Consider the following 15,686-nt stretch of genomic DNA (forward strand, 5'->3'; position numbering starts at 1 on the left):
TCTCAACACCAAGGACTAAACTGGTACTTGAGAAGGAGCAGGGACTGTCTACTTTCTTACATGAAACTCATTCTGAAGAAATGCACTAATATCACAGAACTTTCTGTGTGGAATCAATCCTAAAAGGCACCTAGGCAGTTTTAATTTGTAAATAGCAAAGCCAGTATTTTGTCAGAAACTAAGGTTCAACCGAATAGAATTTTTATTAAATTAAAATTATTTAGATAAACATTATTGAGTGTTTTTTTAAAGGACACACGGAAAGAGTAAACAGAAAATAGGTAGATCCCTGTGTATCAAACTAAAACAGAAATCACAAAGGAAAAGGTGAAGCAAGAACTAAACTTTTAAAGTGTACAGGTTGCTTCATTAAAGAGACAGCAATTTATATTCAGTACAATGAGGATACAGAGAATTAATAATTGTATCAATTTGAAGAACGCTGTCTGTCTCTGTAAGTGTGTCAACGACATTTCAAACCTTAATAGGATAGGAGGGTCTCATCAGGACTGAAATTGTCTGGGATTGGCTGAGAGTGTGGAGGCGTTGCTCAACGTAAACATAATGAAATCATTGACGGTATCGGAATATTTGCTGCTCAAAGAGTTAACATCTGCACTGAGTAGGGAGTGAATCGAAGGAACAATTCCTTTCTGTTATGGGAGCCGCTACAAGGGAAATAGAGTATTGTAGAAACATAAACCATGTAGTGGACTATCTTCAATGTGATAGTCCCTCATGAGCCAATGAGGGCTCCTATTATGGCTTGCTTGCAGCGATATTCACAGAGGCGGCTCAGTGAATCACTGCAAGGCAGCCATAATAGGAGCACTTATTGTTTATGTTAAGCAGCGCCTCAACACTCTCAGCCAACCCAGACAATTTCAGTCCTGATGAGATCCTCCTATCTTTTTAAGGGTCGAAAAGTCGTCAACACACTAACAGAGACAGACAACGTTCTTTAACCCGTTTATCGCGGCGAACATTTTGCTGCGGTGCGGGTGTTCTAAAGGGTGGGCGGGGCTGCGTCAGCCAACGTTTGTGCGCAGCACCAGGGAGGGAGTCCGACGCGAGTACAGAAGGGGTTAAACTGTGATACAATGATTCATTCTCTGTATCCTCATTGTACTGAATAAAAATTGCTGTCTCTTTAATGAATCAACCAATACACTTTAAATGTTGATTTCCTACTTTTTTTTTTTAACTCTTTATTTGCGGCTGCATATTATAATTTACATCTGATCACTGCCGTTGACTACAACATACAGTCCATTTTCATTTTTTGCCCCCAACATATCCCAACAGGCTGAATGCTGGTAACTGAACAAGTACCGTTTCTTAAGAGGTAGAAACATAGAAACTTTAGTGCATACGTATACTATGTGCAGGAAAGCATCAATTTGTTTAACAGCATTATGCAGCACATCATAGTATGCTCAAGTCATTCAGGACTGACCATAATTACTCAAGCCCTTAACCCGTCCATCCCCCCTCAACCTTCCCACCCCCCTCTCACTCCCCCCCACGTCTCCTGGTGCATCCAATCTAGAAGGTAACATCTCATTACTTAATTCTCAAGTGACTTAGCAAAGAACATGCAGAGTCTATGTGGTTCCACCCTGCGTGGCTCTGGGATCCTATGCTCCCGCATCTCATTCGCCGCACTCGTAACCAAGCCAGCCATTTACGACCCATCTACTTGCGATGGTCCTAGTTCCATCTCTTCTAGTTCTAATAGCATACGTTCCCAATCTTGTGCAATTGGGTATTTTCGCTGCCCTCTTTGCTCCTCTCTGCGCAAGGTTGCTCCTTCTGTCCTACCCCATTTCAGCAAATCAGAGTGCCACACTGTTAGTCCAGGGGGTCTGGGAGATTTCCATCTCATTGTTAAAGCTCTGATTGCTATCAGTAGAGCCAGATCTAAGAATCTCAGTTGGGCCTTATGGTGTTTGGGATGTTTACAATGCCCCACTAAACAATATAGTGCATTCTCTAGCACTGGCAAGGCAGTGACTGTACGCAGTGTGTTGCAGACTCCCCCCCCCCAATATCCATGCAATCGTGGACATGTCCAGAGCATATGAAGAAAGTCAGCCTCATCCATCTTACAGCGAGGGCAGTAATGAGGAGAGTCCGGGAACATTCTGTGTAATCTGTGGGCGGTAAGGTACGCCCTATTCAACACCATGACCTGGATAAATTTAAATTTAACATTCCTGGATACTTTCCTGGGGTGTTCAAGGAGAACTTTCCAGGCCCTATCCGATAAAACCTCCCTCGTGTCCAGTGACCAGGCCTCTTTAAGTGTGTTGAGTGAGGTGGCTACATGTTCCCTGATCCCGGTGTAAAGCCATCTGACCAGGTGGCCTCCTGTCCCCATATAATAAAGTAGGTGAACCAGTTCATGTTGTATAGGTTTATCCCGCTGTGGGGCCCATGTGTGTCTTATGTAGTGTGATACAGCGGCATGTAGAAGAAATAAACCTCGTGGGGCCCCAGTGGTTTGCAGGAAGGAGTCCTGATCTAGCAATGTGTCGCCCCCAAAGAAGGCCCCTATGTCTCCCACCCCAGCTTCCGTCCAGGGCAACAGCCTATGTTGGTTAAGCCGTCCGTGCGTTGTTGGAATGCCTAACAGGGGAACATTCGTTGCGAAGGGCGTGGCCATGGAAGTGTATGCCAAAGCCTTCCTCCAGCACAACAGGACCGTGCGCAGGAGAGGGTGGCAATCCGGAGGAATCCTGGTCTTAGGCAGTAACAGATAGTGTAACTCCCCGCTCGCCATTCTGTCTGTTGTAAAGTTAATCTCGTGTAGATTTCTACCCGCCACCAATCGCGCCAGCCATTGGAGCTGACTGGCATAATAGTATCCACGCAGGTCCGGCACTCCCAGACCACCCAATCCAGTGCTTAGTTGGAGTTTTCGGAGGCTGATACGTCTCCGTCCGGACCCCCAAACAAGTTACCAAAATCGTATTCAACGTGTTAAATATCTGTTGCGGTAAGATGACCGGCAGGTTAACAAAATAATAGAGCATGCGGGGAAGCATGATCATCTTTGAGACGGTGATCCTACCCATGACGGACAGGGGTAGAGACGTCCAAAACCCCACACTACTGCGGAGGCTATTAATAGCCCTTCTACTATTGCCCTCAATTTGGTCTTCAGGCGTTCTATAGACTTGAATGCCCAAATATTTGAACGTGGTCTGGGCTATTGGGAACTGGTATCGTCCAAATTGAATGAAAGGGGGTGTTGCGATTCTCTGAAATAAAAGCCGGTAGACTTTTCGGGGTGAATAGCTAAGCCAGATATGGCCTCAAATCGTGTAAAGGTGTCGGCTATGGCCGAATGATCCTCTTCCAAATCACGGAAGTACAGTAGGATGTTGTCTGCATATATTGATATTAGATTGTGTGTTCCACCAATGGTAATACCCATTCTGTCTTCACGAGCCAGAAGGGCTATTGCCAGGGGTTCCAGCATTAGCACAAATAGGATGGGCGATAGGGGGCAACCCTGCCGGGTTCCTCTATATACCAGGTAGCTGTCTGAAATGTACCGACCAATGCGCGCCCGGGCAGAAGGGTCCGTGTATAACAGACGCACCCATTTCAATAGGGACTCCGGGAAGCCGAAGCGCCGCAATACCTCAAACATGAATGGCCATGACAGAATGCCTGCCTGAGGTCCAGCGCAATACAGCCAGCCTGGGGAAGATCTTGCGGTGTGGCAGCCATGAGGGCGGGGAGTCTGCGTATTCTGGGACGTATTCCTGCCCGGGAGGAAGCCACATTGGTCTGGGTGTATCAGGGCGGCGAGATGGGGCTGTATCCTCAGAGCAATGACCTTACTGAGTATCTGGTACTCTGTAGATAACATCAAGAGAGGCCAATAGTTAGTCAGTTCGAGCGTATTTTTGCCAGGTTTGGGTATGGATGTGACCAGAGCTTGCAGCGTCGAGACGGGTAGATGACCTTCCGCAACTGACGTCCTATATACCTTTTCGAGAATGGGCACCAGTGTGTCCGAGTATGTCTGGTAAAACTCTACTGGGATACCATCCATGCCAGGCGTTTTATTACGGTTGAGGGATCGGATAGCCAGTCTAATTTCCTGTTGCGTGATGGGGCCGTCAACTTCCTTCTGCAAGTCCCGAGACAGGGCTGAGAAGGGCAATTCCCACAGGAATTCCATGATTGCACCCGGATCCTCTGCGGGGAAGGGAGCGTATTTTGCCTGCAAATGGTCATGGAATGCCTTATTAATCTCACACTGCGTGGACACTATGTCACCCGACCTGGTACGGATCTGTGTGATTACTGGGGGGTCAGGACTATCTCGGACCAGGCGGGCCAGCAGGGCGCCCGACCTGTCCGCATCGGCTTGTTGACGGCGTAAGTATTCTTTATAATCCATGGTCCTCAACGTATCTAACAATTCCGCGAGTTCTATATTCCCCGCTTGCAGTTCCCCTTTCCGTCCCAGGTCTAAGCTCGCCTCCCTCTCTAATGTTTTCAGGCGGCTTTCTACCTCACAGAGACTCTTATGGATTTCCTGTTGTGCTCCCACCAACTGTCCAATAGCAGAACCTCGTATGACGACCTTCATGGCATCCCGCACTATCAAATTGGACGTCGCGGTGTCTCAATTCTCCCTAAAGTAATTATCCAAAGTACCAGGGGGGGGCTTCACATCACCATGGCAACGCAGTAGGACGTCATCTCCGCCTTCGCGAATGCGAGCGCGCAGGGTGACGCGCTCAGTTTCCCTGACAACGAGCATACTCGATCCGAGCATGTGACCACCTCGTCACGGTCCTGAAGGCTCTCGGATTGGTCCAAACCAGGGCGTCGATGGCATTCTGTCTTCGGCCACGCCCCACCCGGAAATCAATCACCGCCTCGCTGTCTAACCAGTATATTCAGAGCTCCCGGCCCCGCGTCCACATCTTCGGGGTCCAGTTGAGGGTGATGCAGGTACACTGAGGGTGCCGAGCGTCGAGGGCGTGAGTAGAAGCTGCAATTCAACTGCCATTTCATCTCAAAGCTAAGTACCGACGCTGTGTTACAGACTTATTGTATGTCTTTCTTTACCCCTTTTTGACAAACGCGCAGAGTGTGCCAATTACGTTCCCACCCCCCTCCATGGTGTACTTCCCTGACACCACAAAAGTGAGACATTTTAATGTTATTGTTTGAAGTGATCATACCATAACCTTGATCGCAACCAGGAAGTTTACTTCCTTTTTACTTTCACCATCACGATTATCTCGTATCACGTATAGTACACAGCACCTCCTTCCTGCTAGTGAGTAAGAACCCAGGGGCTAAGGTGGTGATAACTATATCGTTATTTTGCCACGAATGTCTCTATACCACGAACTGGAGCACCATAGACTTACAACTGCGATCAGTACTATTACTAAACGTTTGTTCTGTCCTACATGTGCGTCTATGTCCTTTTGTTATTTCCAGGTGCAGATACCATAAAGCTGGAAGCCTCCTAAACCAGGAGTAATTAGGAAGAAAATCTTACTTCCAAATTTTTTTTGCACTTTTTCACCTTTTTTTGTTATTTTCACTTTCACGTCCCTAGGTAAGGGTGGGCCTTAGCGCGTCCATACCGCCAGGGATTAATACACCAAAAAGTCCTGAAGAATGCCTGGTAACATTACACCGTTTCATGGCTGAAACATGTCGACTGATTTGTAAGGAAACTACCACTCAATTAATTGTGGACTCTTATCCAAACACATAAAATTTTAATAATCTGTTCTTAGTGATCAAAGAATAAAATTATTTCTGATACACTACTGACTTTTTAAACCCTCACCACTCATTAGTTTAATTTACTTTGCACAACACTTCTGAATCTCACTATCCTGCTCCGCAGTAGATCTGGCGTTGTAGCACACCAAAGAGGCACTCGGTCTCTTTGGTGGGGCCCGATGATGAAACATGTCATCACCAGGTGGTGAGTGAGGGCTTTCCTTAACGTCCCGAGTGAGGCCGTCAACCCCTTTCTTAGCTGCTCCTGACTGTGGTCTGGTATAACCATTTGACACTCTTTTCTTATTTACTGCCTTTCTGTTAGCGACAGACTTTGAGAAACAGTGAGAAGTCTAAGAGAAGACTAGAAAGATGCACCGCGTGGGCAGTAAGGGACCTTTTTCTTGAAGGAAGATGGGGCCCCGACGTGTGGAGCTCAGGGCAATATATAGCATGGATTTGAACAGTACTTGAAGGGATGGGTAGCTAGGGTAAATTGGACAGTTGTTGAGAGATGTTCGTGCATTTAGGGGGCTTAAAATGAGTCTGGCAGACGCGTGTTCAATGAGAGGAGATGACGTGTGGAATATTCATGGATACAAAGATGCAGGGCATTGCAGTACTTCAAACTGGAGTTTGTGGGAGGCCACTGGAAGTAAGGGAAGTTTGTTCTTTTCAGAAGACGCAAGTGAAAAAAGGACAAGGATGAGATTTTATTAATTTGAGAGTTTAGCGAGAGGAAGGTATCACACGAAAATGCTAAGGTTGAGAATTTATTTTGATGAAAATTTAGGTGAGTGGTAGTCGGGGGGAGTTCGAATGTTCTCCATGCAGAGGGGTCCAGTCCAACCACAGACTTTCCTAGAATCAAGTTCCTGTTTTGTACGTCTTGATCTTGAGAACATTTACAGTCATCTAAGATAAGAATGCAATACGGCAGAAGCTGATAATGCATGAAGAGATTGATGACAACAACAGAAGATGATAATGCCTGAAGAGAGTGTGACAACAAGGTGGACGAGGATTTGAGTCACCGGTGCATGATGTGAATATGTATGTCAACCCAAAAAGATCAAAAGAGCCATGCTAGAGGGGCTACACAAATGTAAAAAGGGTATGACTTAAAGAGGCCAGAGGTACACCTGATTAAACTTCTTGAAAAGGCAAAAGTAAAGGAAGGGATTAGGCCTGAGGGGAGTTCAGCTTCCAGGAAATCAGCTTTCCAATCTAACCCCAGCCGTATTTAGGCAGATCAACAATGTGGAATCAGAAACCGTGTGAAGGGTTGCAGACAGATGAGGATTAGGTCAACAGAGCAACCTTGATCTGTGAGCAACATGAGATCGTCAAGGATGGAAACGAGGACGGACTCAGTGCTATTCATGAGGAAAGCCAGTCTGGCAAGGATCCAGAAGACTGTGAGTCAAGAAAAGAAGAGACCTGATGATTTACTTTCTTTAACAAAATCTTGACGGCAAGGGCCAGACACAATTAATATCGATATTTAGCAAGAGTTGGGTGTCAAGTCACTGGTCATGTTTGCACTAAAAAGCCATTTTAGTGTCACACTAAGAACAGCACTAAAGTCACTAGAGGAAATTAGGCTCATCCAGCAAGAGTCGGCATCTGAGATCCGGCAGCTCTTATTGAGTGGGAACTGGGGGGCAGGCTGGACCTACTGAAATATGCTGAGTTTAGCAACATCCATGTAGTGAGGGGCTTTCTTATTTTGACTTTCAGCGGGCCCAAAACATGGGTCGAATTCAAGGGGACATCAGCTCTTCTTTTGTTTGAGTATGATCCTGCCTGAGAGCTATCTCAAGACTATCACCTGGATGTATGACGTTACAACGCATGCTTTTACCACGCATGCCTTTACATCGCGGTTTTTACAACGCATGCCTTTACAACGCATAGTGCTATGGGGCGCTGGATAGTGAATAGTTTAATGTACTATTCCAACTCCAGTCCCCGTGGATAGTAGGGAAGGTGTTGGATAGTACATTAAACCTATTCCCTATCCTGGAGCGCCCCCCAGCGCAATGCGTTGTAATGGTTTGCGTTGTAAAAGTTGCATCGTAAAGGCACTGCGTGGTAAAAGTTGCGTTATAAAGGATGTTCCCCCTATCACCTACATGTCAATGCAATGGGTATAACCAAAGGCACGAAGCTGGTTACCTCTTCCCACCTACTTCAGGGCCAGACTGGCCGTAAAGAGCACCGGTCGTTTCCCCGGTGAGCCGCCAGGGTAGGGCCTGTTTTAGACACCTGGTGGGCCGTTTTTACAACATTAACTGTTGCATGGCTAAACACTTATAAGGTCCCAAAGGCGAGACCTATTGCCTATGCCAATGCTTGTTGTTACCGGGGGTCAGCTTTGCAGTGTAGCTGCAATATCAGCCCCCTGCAACAAAAGCAGCACAAAGCTTTTGGCGATAACACCCCTGCCCCCAGGGAACACCAAGTTCTTTGCCAGGGCATTTCAGTTCCCAGTCCGGCCCTGTTAAGAAAAACATTGGAGGCAAGTCTTTGACTTTGTTCAGTCCCTGTATATATGTGATATGCATGTAAGACTATCAGATGTATAGGTCTGTGTGAGTAGTTACACAAATAATTTGAATAGCACTAATTTTATTATTTTTAATTCTTCAAAAGTGTAACTCAGCTCAACGTATGGTACGAAAGCACTTTACACAACACACACACTTTATATATTGACAATTCTAATAATGAATTTGATCTCTAAGGGTTATCCTGTGCCAGATTCATGGAAGGGAGCAGAGGTGGTAACAGTGTACAAAAAGGGCGCAAGAGAAGACCCTGCCAATTACAGACCGATCAGTCTGATTGACGTGATCCAGAAGGTGGTTGGCAGGGTCATCATTTTTAGGGTGGGTGTCTGGATGGAAGAGCATGTTTTCTCTCACTTCCAAGCAGGGTTTCGCCAGAAGGTGGGCACGATGGACCAGGTCTTCCGCTTTTTTTCGATCTATTGGAAAGCTGTGACCATCAACAAGGGTAGCCTCTATCTGGCATTCATAGATCTTAAAACATCGTTCGACCTGGTCCCTCGTGCAAGGCTGTGGGATATTTTGGGGAAGATGGGCTTCCCAGGGTCATTTTTGGGTCTTATTGTGAAGCTACACGAGGGGAATTATGAGAGGATCAGATGGGGCACGCAGGGACAACTGACAGAAAGGGTGCCCGTGAGGAGTGGAGTCCGCCAGGGATGTGTTACGGCACCGACCCTATTCTCCCTCTTTGTGAATGGAGTGGTGGATCATCTGAGGGAGGAAGCGGCAGATGCGCCATCCCTGGCGGGGGAAAAAACACCCACTCTACTCTTCGCGGATGACACCATCTTGATCTCTAAAACACCCACAGGTCTTCAAAAACTCCTGGACCGCTGTAGTGTGTTTTGCATTGATAGAGGCCTCACCATAAATACCTCTAAAACAAAACTTATGGCCATTTCACCTTCCAAGAGATTCAGGAATAATGTTTCGCCTAAAAGCGTCCCCTTGGAGTGGGTCGATTCCTTTGACTATCTGCGTGTCAGGGTAAACAGCCGGATGAAATGGAAAGACCACTTGGCCAAAATGTTATTAAACCACAAAAGAGTCTCAGGGGTGGTTCTAAGGGAACAGCGGGAGTCGTTTAGCAAACCTGTGGCACCGACTCTTGCAATTTATGATGGTCAAGTATTGCCGGCAGCATTATATGGTTCCGAGATGTGGGGGTTTGAGAATATAAGAGTTAGCCACGTCTGAAAATAAGTTCATGAGAGACCTGGTGGCCCTCCTAGTCTCCACCCCATTAATTCCATTACGGTTAGACCTAGGCAGGCGCCCCATAAAAGATATAGTGAGTCTGCGCCCACTACTCTTTTGGGCGCGTCTGAGAAGGACCCAGGAGCTCCATAATTATGCTGCAGTTCTAGATGAACTTATTCTCCTCCACACAGGCAATACGATCAAGTGGTTGTGCAACCTGAGACAGCTGGTTGTGCAACTGGGCTTAAGTGAAGCATGGTTGAGCCAAACACGGCCTCCCAAGGTAGTGATCAAGAAGCTCTATTGGGACTGGGTACAGGAGATGGCCATACGCAGAAGTGAAGGGGGCCCTCTCTCCCAGCGTTTCCTTGAGATCAAATGGACAAGAAAACTTGAACCCTTCCTTGATTATATAGAGAAACCAGTGGACAGATCACTTTACCTAAAACTGAGGCTCGGGACCTTACCGGTGAATGACTTTTCTTCTGGGTGGAAAGATCCAGGTGTTCTACCAAAAGCCTGTCCCGGTTGTGCAGCCCCCAACGAGTCTGTGGCTCATTTTTTCTTTGCCTGCCCGGCATATAGGGTTGCCAGGAAGATATGGTTAAAACCACTATGCAAGGGGTTGGGCCTTAGATGTCACAAAATGGCCCTACGGGTCCTCTGCACTGATACGTCCTCCATTGCTATGGTGTGTGGGGTAGATAAATATTTGGGTAGTGCGTGGCAAACACGTACAAGGAGGTCCAAGCCCACCCCCCACCCAACCTAACCGCCAGTTGGCCCCAATGGCAGGATGTGTCTTTTAATGGTTCTCATGACAACGGTTTTTATTGTATATTTTAGTAATGGTATAAATTGAGTAGTATGTGATGTTGTATGTTTACATAGGATTGGTGGGTCCTTGCATTTTTATCTTTTTAATGTACTGTACATTTATATCTTAGTCATTTTAAAGAAAATTGATTAGTATGGGATGATGTATGTTTATATAGGATTGGTGGGCCCCTGCTCTTTTTTTTTTTTTTATGTACTCTATAAATTGTACACTTTTATGATGACATTTTTTATCGAATAAAGTAAACTACTAGTACTATATTGACAATAATGCAAACATGAAAATCTATATGCAGCATGTATTGCATAAAACAATGGGGATTATAAAGTCTAGGAGTCACATATCTTTACTGGTAGGTATATGTTAAGAGTGCATGGTCGGAAAAACACAAACTCAGGATTTAAAACGTAATGCTGTGCTTGGGGTTGTGTGTAATAAAGAAAGGATATCAGAGTCAAAATCAGTAACCCACTTAACTATCTACATAAAACAAAAATCTATAATCTGCATGTACAGAATGTGCTTTGCAGGAGACAAATTTAAGCCACTATGCTAACTTAGGAGTCAAAACGGACAATAAACACATTTATTTCCAGCTACTGTATTAACCACCAGTTATATTACCGTCATTGTTATCTCCTGAGATTTGCTGGCCACACAAAACGTGTCTTAACTCCATAACTTGTTTTAAAATGTAGCGTTTGTAACCAATTAAGCCAGAGCAGGTTTACTGTCACGTTTGTCCTTGTTGGCAATGTATTTTCGGCAAAGTTAAAAAAAACATTTACATGCTCTGTCAGACTCTACATTGCATGACTCCGCCCCTCGTGATTCCACCCCCTTTCTGCCACATCCTGACCCCCAATGTATAGGTTCGGGAAATACATTTCTTAGTTGCACCACCGACTACTGAGTAAAAGAAACCAAACATTGGCGCAAACACCACATTAATACAAAGGTATACATTGATTCACAAGCAAACAGCTGTCAGACACACTTTAACCAACTGCTGTACACACAGCACGGAAATCAATATACTGACTGATACACTAAAATGCGCTTATGTGGCTGCATTTAGAACACGCTGAAGAGCACAATCCTGCAAAAACGTGTGCTGGGTGTGGATATAAAACAGAACCCGAGCCTTCTTCCTGGGTGCGTCCTTGGACTTTGCTCACTGGGCACCGAACGCCTGAATCGTTGTGTGCTCTGAGGGTATACCAGGAGTTGCGGTTTATTTTATTTATTTTTTTATATTGCGCGGACTTTGCCCGAAGGTGTCAGAGCACTTCACAATAGGTTTGTGTACTATGCCTGTGTCTGCGACATATGCGTTACGACCGAGGCGTACTCTGGGTCAAATCAGTGATTCATACTTGACCTGCCAAGAATCAAGCGCTGTTAGATCATCCATACCTGCAGAAGGCGAGAGCAGCATCTCTTCCGGGCAGCCACTACTTCCGTTTCAGGGGTCACCACCTCCGCGCGAGACGAGCTGACACTGTCTTCACTTTCCTAGAGGCGCGCTCGCTGTCAGTGTCCCACCCGCCTCTCTACGGCGCGTCCCTTCCCTTTAGTCCCCTCCCACGTGCAGCTCAGTGCCCTTACCCTGACTCACTCTCTTGCTCCCCTTAACCCTTACAGTCCTGAATACTCCTACCCCCTGTACAGTCCTTATTTTCACCTGTTTTCTGGCCCCTCCTTGTCCTCTCCCATCTGTAGTATCCCCCCACCTCCTGCCTAAAGTGCGGTCTTCCTACCCTCGAGGCTTCCTTCCTACCGTAACACTGCCGTCACAGCTCCAGGCTGCAGCACACGCTTGGGAAGGACCTGATTGGCTGCCGATGAGCTCATCTCTTTGTGCTTACAATAAAGCACCAATGTGCTCCCAGCACTGGCTCCATCAATGGGAGCTGATCTTTGCCAATGAAGGGGCGTGGGCGGGGAGGGGGGCTGAGCATCATCATCAATGAGACTCATCCTCGGGGGAGGATGAAGGTCAGTGGTAGCTGAACCATCTATAGGAGGTGGAAGGGAAAGTGGGGGAGGAAGGCGTCTGAGATTTATCACTTGGGGCTCTGCCCCATCAATGAGAGCTGAAGGTCAAGGAAGGCTGAACATACCATTATTAATTAGAATTGAGCATACATATGAGTAATAGCATAATCAATAGATGCTGAGCTTAATTGAGGACGAACTTCTCACAGGTCTGGATAAAATACAATAGTGTCTACGAAATCAGAATTTTTTTTGTTGTTGCAATTTTGCATTACACAATTTCATATACTTTTTGTTCATAGGAGACTGGTATATAGACAATGTCTCGCCGAGACATATTATCTGATCGAACAAGTCTTCTGCAGTCATCTATTTAGACTTTATACTACGAGTAGGGAGGATATGGAATTTAATGAAATTTCACAAAAAAATACCACAACTTTTCACATCCCTCCTGCAAATCACCCACAGAAATGACAGTCATCATTGGCAGCTGTAAGTCATCAATGAAGACTAAGCATTATTGTTTAGCTGCATTTTCTCAACACTTAATACCCTTGAAGAGGTGCCAAAGCACATTTCCGGATGGGTATCTGGCTACTCCGTGTAAGTGCTTTGATGGAACATTGTGTGTCTATCTTGTGGTCTTTGTCAGTAGTGTTTTGATGTTGTGCTTGTAAGACATTGAGCTAATATTAGGGGTGGTGACTACCCACCTCAAGAAATAATCCGAACTCTTGTCCCTAAAAATCACTAAACTAACCTGAGCACAAACCCCTGGTAGCCAGGGGTGGCTCCTCCGTAATGGCAGAGGAGCGTTGCCCCACTGAGTCAGTCAGCGAAAAATAAAACGATAATAAAACAACATTATAATTATTTTTTCTGCTGACTAACTGAGCCAGGGAGTCTTGGGCGGGGCAGGGGGAGGAGTAGTAGGTGCACTGTAAAGTAGTCAGGTTGGCCAGTCGTCTTAGGCCGGCCAAATAAACATGCACACTTAGGTTTCTCCAACCCAGTTGTGTTGCATAGCCGCGTTGGAGAAACACCACAGACTCACAGGCACTGTCTGAGTGGCAAACCAGGCCACTCAGACCAATCTTGGCGCTGCTCTCATGTTATTGAGAGCAGCCCCGGGATGGGGTCGGGAGTCTGTGCCGGTGTCCCAGGGACTGCTGGAACACTATTGGGAGCAAGAGAGAAGAGGATCCCCAAGGCAGCCAGCAGCATTGGCAGCAGGAATGGCAGGTTTAAAAAAAAGATTTTCCTAATCTCAGGTCCCACTTGAGTTTTGCAATGGCTGCCACTGCTGGTAGCTATGGCATAAAGCAGAAAGGCTTAACCAAGGGAAAAGTTTAAATTATTTATGCAGTGCCATAATCAGTAATAAAGTCGAAATGCAACACAGTAAACATTCCAACCGAATTATAAAAATTGAGTAAAATTTAATAAACACAATGGAAAAATATCCCAAAACGGTAACCGGAGATATGATGTTGTTTTTTATTTTTTTTTGATAATCAATTTTATTGAGTTTAAATCACACCAAAACATTACATTGGTAGCAGAATCAAACACATTATGATGATTGTTTACAGCCACACAACTGGAGACAGAGGAGCATAAGGCATACTGCAGGGTAAAATAATGCCCGTAAGGTACATTGAACCTACACATCCGCAATGCCTTTACAAGATTAGGTTGAACCATTTGCCCCACATCTTCTGAAAAAGTTCAGGACAACCACAGGCTTCAAAGAGGGATTCCTCTTGGGTCCCACACCAGTGAACCCCCCTGTTTCCATCGCCGGACGGTGGGAGGCTTGGCCTGGGCCAGAGTGCCGCAATGTCTGGCTTAGCCGCCGCCGCCGCTGTTCCGAGGAATCGCTTATCTGCTCAGGAACCGTCTAAGCCGTCAAACATACCCCAGAAGCAAACGCAACAGGTCATGTGGGACCTCCCACCCCTTGGTCAATGTAAGTGCCAGCTCCACCCCTGCCCAGAACGCCACCAGGGCCGGACATAGCCAGACCATGTGGTAGAAGTCTGCAGGCACGTGGTCGCAGTGCGCGTACCTGGGGGGAGACCGCAGTCGGGCACTGTAAGACGCGCAGGGGTGAGGTATGCCACGTGCAAGTAGTAGAGTTGAACTAACCTCAGCTTGGAGGAGGTCGTCAGCGTTTTAGGGGCCATAAGGGCGTCCCTCCAGGCTGCATCCTCCAATGGGCCCAGCGGGCACGCAGCAAGTCTAAAGATGCGGGACCATTGTTCACCAGGGAGCGGTAGATCCGAGACACCCCTCCTCTACCCAAATTCCGCGTCATCACCTGGGAGTCTAGAGGACTGAAATCCGGAAGGGAGGTGGGAGATGGAATGTGTATGCTGAGCGCATGTCTGAGTTGCAAGTATTTGTAGAATTGAGAGGGGTGGAGGGAGAAGCACTGCTGCAAGTACGCAAAGGATCTGATGTGGTCCCCCACCCAGAGATCGCAGAGAAGCGAGATTCCAATGCTGTCCCATCGGTTAAAGTCTGAAAGAGATGAGGCCTCCCTCAGCCACGTACCGCACCACAAAGGCGTCTGCCTAGTGAGTTTCCGGTCCCACTTCGTGTGGCGCAAAGCCACATGCCAAGCCAAGAAAACTGTCCTGGTGACTGAGGGGAGGTCTTGGGATATGGGGGCTCCATATAAGTAAGCCTGGAGTTGAGGGAACTCTATTGAGCGAAGTTCCACCTGGTACGCCGGGTCGGACCAGCCGCCCGCGAACCAATCATGGATCACGATGAGCCTCGTGGCCAAATAGTATAGGTGGAGATTGGTGACTCCCATGCCCCCATCATAGGGAGGTATACGGCAATGCGCCAGGGACATTCGCGGTCTCCCACCCCCGAAGAAACCGGGCGAGGATGCTGTCAATTTCACTGAACCAGCTCCCCGGAAGATGAAGGGAGACGTTTTGTAAAATATACAAGAACCGGGGGTGTTCAATCATTTTGAAGAGGGCACTCCTGCCCATGGGGTTGAGCGGGAGGGACTGCCAATTCTGAAGGTCCGCTTTTGTCTTGTTGACCAGGGGCGTAATGTTCAAGGCCCATTCGAGTTCCGGGAGTAGGGCGATCCACACACCCAAATATTTGAAGGACAGCCTGCGCAAAGGAATGTTCATCTGCCAGTCAAAGCAGGCCTGCGATGGGTGGAGAGGCACCAGGGTGGACTTCGCCGGATTGAGCCGCAGGCCCGAGACCCGCTCAAATGCGGAGAGGACCGCCAGACAACGCGGGTCGGAGCTCTCCGGATCCGCCAGAAAAAGGAG

At 47.0% G+C, this 15,686-nt stretch overlaps 1 protein-coding gene across 4 annotated transcripts in view; it reads right to left on the minus strand.

Moving 5' to 3' along the window:
* Positions 1-12,219, minus strand: part of RPS6KL1 (ribosomal protein S6 kinase like 1) — a 108,558-nt gene extending 96,339 nt beyond the window's left edge. Inside the window, exon 1 of one of the 4 annotated variants that reach the window (XR_015299910.1) lies at positions 11,797-12,158. The gene's annotated coding sequence lies outside the window, so the exon portion shown is untranslated. Of the gene's footprint in view, positions 1-11,796 lie in introns of all 4 variants that reach the window. The other 3 variants (XM_086937505.1, XM_086937504.1, XM_086937503.1) reach the window with 3 other exon arrangements.
* Between the last annotated feature and the right edge of the window lie 3,467 nt (positions 12,220-15,686).

This window comes from Lissotriton vulgaris, chromosome 9 (genome assembly GCF_964263255.1).
Source record: "Lissotriton vulgaris chromosome 9, aLisVul1.2, whole genome shotgun sequence".
Taxonomy (NCBI): domain Eukaryota; kingdom Metazoa; phylum Chordata; class Amphibia; order Caudata; family Salamandridae; genus Lissotriton; species Lissotriton vulgaris.